The following is a 5,187-nucleotide window of genomic DNA, read 5'->3' as shown; positions in this document are numbered from 1 at the left end:
ACCTGTCCGTCCTCCCTGGACTGACCTATCCCCTCCCTAACTCCCCACCTACACTCACCTTTACTGGCTCCATCCCCGCCTCTTCGACCTGTCTGTTTCCTCCCCACCTATCCTCTCCTCTATCCATCTTCTATCCGCCTCTCCCTCTCTCCCTATTTATTTCAGAACCCCCTTGCCCTCCCCCATTTCTGATGAAGGGTCTAGTTCCGAAACGTCAGCCTTTCTGCTCCTATGATGCTGCTTGGCCTGCTGTGTTCATCCAGCTCTGCACCTTGTTGTCTCGGATTCTCCAGCATCTGCAGTTCCTACTATCTCTACTTATAATAAAGCTTCTTCTGCTCCCACACCCAGCCTCTGCTTCCTACATTTATTAATATTGTTTTAATCCTGGGCAATTAAGTTGCATTCAAATCTGCTTGAGACTTTTGACATTTATTTTATAAAATTTTACATGTAAAAACCTGCTTTCATAAAGAAGTGACTATAAATGCCACTGGATCATAGCAAAATTCCAACCTGTTCACAAATGTCCCATAGCTAAATAATCCATCCTGTCTGGCTTATACATGCTCTGGTTTCACATCATTGTAACTAACAGTCATCTCAAAGTAGCCTAACAAGCTATTTAGTTGCATGAAACTGTTGCAAATTGCAATTCAAGCTGGCATCGCATTCTCAGGGCAATGAGGAATGGACAATTAGTCATAACTTTGCTAGCGATGCCCATGTCGTGATTCTGAACAAAAAAAATGGAATATTTGTCTGACGCAACTTGTTTGTAAACTGGATCTGCTAGGGGACCTCGCAGTTAAAACAAAACTTAAGAAGGGGTTTTAGAATGATAAAGCCCTGTGTATCGATGTCAAATTCTAAAGTTTTCTTGTAAAACAGAATGGAGAAAGGCTGTAAATAACACAGAGCTCAGGCAGCAGTAGGAGATGGAGAAGCGAAGCATGACAGACATTTATGTGAAGAATGAACTGCAGGGAAAACTGCTTATTATCATCCAGTTGTCTGTCATAACCTATTTATTATCTGAGAATGCTGAAGCTCTTGGCTCTATTCTATTCTCTAAATTGCTCTTTTCTTGTTTGCATATGAAGGACTGCAAATGGGGAAATACTTTCAATCCAAACCAGCTTTTCTTCTTTTATCTAACCCATATAATTTGTGCAATGGAAAACAAAGAGGTACATGATACTCCCAGCAGTGTACTTGGTCACTAAAGAGGTTTAGTATTTCAGGTTAGTGGAAGCCAAAAATCAAAGCTTCCACTCTATTAAATGTATCTTTATACAACCAACAGAACTTTGCATTTATATGGTATGTTACAATGCTCCAATGCACTTCACAGAAATGTTACTGAACAAAATTTGACAACGGGCCGCAGAGTGAGATGTCAGAACTGGAGACCAAAGGTTTGGTCAAGGAGGGAGGTTTTAAGGAATTTCTTAAGTGTGTTGAGAAAGGCAAAGAAAAATAATTGCAGAGCTAAGGGCTTGAGCAGCTGATTGGACAACCACCAGTGGTGGGATGAGGAAAATCAGAGATACCAAAGAGGCCAGAACTGGAGGAGTGCGGAGAGTTCGGAGAGTAAAATAGGGTGTAAATGCAAAGCTTAGGATAATCTCAAAAAGTGTAATACCTTAGCAACCTTGGGGGAGGATAGAAAATACAGGAGTGAAGTGAAAAAGGAAATCAGGAAAGCAGAGCGAGGATATGAAAAATTATTAGCTAGTAAAATAAAGGAAAATCCAAAGATGTTTTGGCAATACATAAAGAACAAGGGGATGACAAAGAAAGCAATTGAGCCTATCAGAGTTGGACATCGATCTTGGGTATGGATGCAGAAGATGGGCATGATCCTTAATGAATATTTTGTTTTCAAGGATGATACAGACTTTCTAGTTAACAAAGAGTTATTAGATACCTCTCTGGTGGAGCAGGCTGTAGGGACCGAATGATCTACTCCTGTTCCTATTTCTTATGGTCTTATTTACATTAGAAAGGATAAACATAATGAGCGGGGAGGTACTGGAGGGATTGACTTCCTTGAAGGTGGATAAATCATAAGGACCAAATGTACTGCATCCGAGGCTGTTAAAGGAAGCCAGAGAGGAAATACTAGATACAGGTGAAGTACCTGAGGATTGGAGGTGAGTGCACATTGTACAATTACCAAAAGGATGTGAGAGTTAGGCCAAATAACTGTGTCAGTCAGTCATTAAATCAGCAGAATCAATTTTGTCTCTTAGACATATATATTTAATCAGGAATCGTCAACATGTTTTTGTTAAGGTAAGTTTTTGTCTGATTAACTTAAATGATTTATTTCAGCAAGTGAGAAGGAGGATTGATGAGAGTAAATGAAATAGATAACAAGGTGTAGAGCTGGATGAACACAGCAGGCCAAGCAGCATCAGAAGAGCAGGAAGGCTGACGTTTCGGGCCTAGACCCTCCTTCAGAAATGGGGGAGGGGAAGGGGATTCTGAAATAAATAGGGAGAGAGGGGGAGGCGGATAGAAGATGGATAAAGAAAAAGGTAGGTGGAAAGGAGACAGACAGGTCAAAGGGGAAGGGATGGAGCCAGTAAAGGTGAGTGTAGGTGGGGAGTTAGGGAGGGGATAGGTCAGTCCAGGGAGGACGGACAGGTCAAGGAGGCGGGATGAGGCTGGTAGGTAGGAGATGGGGGTGGGGCTTGAGGTGGGAGGAGCGGATAGGTGGGAGGAAGAACATGTTAGGGAGGCGGGAACGAGCTGAGCTTGTTTTGGGATGCAGTTGGGGGAGGGGAGATTTTGAAACTTGTGAAGTCCACATTGATACCATTGAGCTGCAGGGTTCCCAAGCGAAATATGCGATGTTGTTCCTGTAACCTGCGGGTGGCATCGCTGTGGCACTGCAGGAGGCCCAGGATGGACATGTCGTCCAAGGAGTGGGTGGGGGAGTTGAAATGGTTTGCGACTGGGAGGTGCAGTCGTTTCTCGCAAACCGAGCGTAGGTGTTCCACAAAGCGGTCCCCAAGCCTCTGCTCAGTTTCCCCGATGTAGAAGAGACCATGTCGGGAACAGCGGATACAGTATACCACATTAACAGATGAACATCTGTTTGAGGTGGAAGGTCTTCTTGGGGCCTAGGATGGGGGTGAAAGGGAAGGTTTAGGGGCAGGTGTAGCACTTCCTGCGGTTGCAGGGAAAAGTGCCGGGGGTGGTGGGGCTGGTGGGGAGTGTGGAGCGGACAAGGGAGTCACAGAGAGAGTGGTCCCTCCGGAAAGCAGATAAGGGTGGGGAGGGAAAAATGTCTTTGGTAGTGGGATCGGATTGCAGATGGCGGAAGTGCCGGAGGATGATGCGCTCGGTTCGGTTACTTATTTAATACCTCTTCTGATCTTGGATCTGCTCCCTGTCATCTTCATCTGACTTCCACATTCAGAGGCAGCATGGTGGTTCAGTGGTTAGCACTGCTGCCTCACGGCACCAGAGATCCAGGATTAATTCCAGCGTTGGGTGACTGTCTGTGTGGAGTTTGCCTATTCTCCCTGTGTCTGTGTGGGTTTCCTTTGGATGCCCTGGTTTCCTCCAATGTTCCAAAGATGTGCATGTTGTGAGGATTGGCCATTCTAAATTGCCCATAGTGTCCAGGAATGTATGGGTTAGGTGGATTAGCCATGGGGAAGAATAGCGTTCGGTGGGTTGCTGTTTGGAGGGTCAGAATCAACTTGATGGGCTAAATAGCCTACTCCCACACTGTAGGGATTTTACAACACTGTTAAAGTTAGGCCCATGTCAGCATCCATCCCCAGTGAGGGTAGATTTGGTAGACCAATGGCTGCCCTGCAGCCTGTTTGAAAGAGCCGTTTAAAATTGAAGATGGTGTCCCTTGTTTGGGATGTTGACAGGCAAGATAACCACTTTACTTTAACTGCTCAGTTGTCCAGCTTCTTGTAAGTAACCAGTTTAAAACCATCTGTCACAATTCAAAGAATATTTCAGAACCTTTCAGATACAGTGAATAATTTCCAAGGCCAATAACTGCTAATATATTGGGTAGTGTGGTAATTTCACCTACTGCATGGACTGATGGACTGCAACGTCATGAATAATTGTCCAATCCATCTTGCTGGTGTAGATTGAGGGATGCATGTTGGCCAGGAATGTAGAAACATGCCACACTCTGCTTTCAGTGGTGTCATTGTTTTTTTTTTCCTTACTATCAGATTGGGCAGACAGGACCTTTCGTTTTCATCTGGATAAAAGTACTGCTGCTAATATATTACTGTCACATTATTTCACAGGAGTGTCAGCTGTCACATATTTGAAATCTCCACTCTGTTAATAAAAAGCTAATCTACTGAAAAATAATAAGGATTTACTATGCGTGGGTTTAAAAAATAATTGCACACCTTACCAAGGTGTGACTGATGCATGACCTATTCCATTACTGCATTGTTATCTGAAAGATGCTACTGGTTGAGTTAATCCTTAAATCGTTACATTTTTAGAATGACATTTCTCCGGTCTCCCAAATCTGATATCCGTATTTTGCTTCCTTCGCATGAGGGCTAACTGTGTGCACTCAGCACCAGGTCTGCTGGTGCCAGGCTGATGTGTGCCAGTTCATCCAGAGCAGGTTGTGCTGTGGGTCATTACTTGCGGAGTCTGTGCACAGTTTGTCGTTGATATCCCTGAAGAACAATGAGTGGGCTGGGCAATGTAGTGTCTCAAGGTGCCGCATGCCCCAGTGAATGACTTTCATCTGTGTGCAGCCCATGGAGGAGGTGCTATGTAAATAAATTTCTCCCCCTTTGTTTTCTTGTTTACATTATTCGTACTGCATGTCATACATTGCATTCATTCTAACATGATAGTAATTGAAAATTTACAGTGTAGAACGCAATAATAGCCCATTGATAGCATTTAGATAAGTACAGGCTGTTTACTGTGGTTCTGTGATCAGCACTGCTGCCTCACAGCGTCAGGGACCCAGGTTCAGTTCCACCCTCAGGTGACTGTCTGTGTGGAGTTTGCACGTATTCCCCATGTCTGCATGGGTTTCCTCCGGGTGCTCTGGCTTCCTCCAACAGTCCAAAGATATGCAGGTTAGGTGGATTGGCCATGCTAAATTGCCCACAGTGTCCAAGGATGTGTAGGTTAGGTGGATTGGCCATGCTAAATTGCCCACAGTGTCCA

At 44.4% G+C, this 5,187-nt stretch overlaps 1 protein-coding gene across 1 annotated transcript in view; it reads left to right on the top strand.

Annotated features, from left to right (window-relative positions):
- LOC125483322 (gamma-aminobutyric acid receptor subunit gamma-3) overlaps positions 1–5,187 on the top strand; it is a 548,041-nt gene that overhangs the window by 469,473 nt on the left and 73,381 nt on the right. The gene's annotated exons all lie outside the window — the stretch shown is intronic.

This window comes from Rhincodon typus, chromosome 6 (assembly GCF_021869965.1).
Source record: "Rhincodon typus isolate 14 chromosome 6, sRhiTyp1.1, whole genome shotgun sequence".
NCBI lineage: Eukaryota > Metazoa > Chordata > Chondrichthyes > Orectolobiformes > Rhincodontidae > Rhincodon > Rhincodon typus.
Note: the sequence above shows the minus strand (reverse complement) of the source record. Positions and strands in the feature narration are given on the sequence as shown.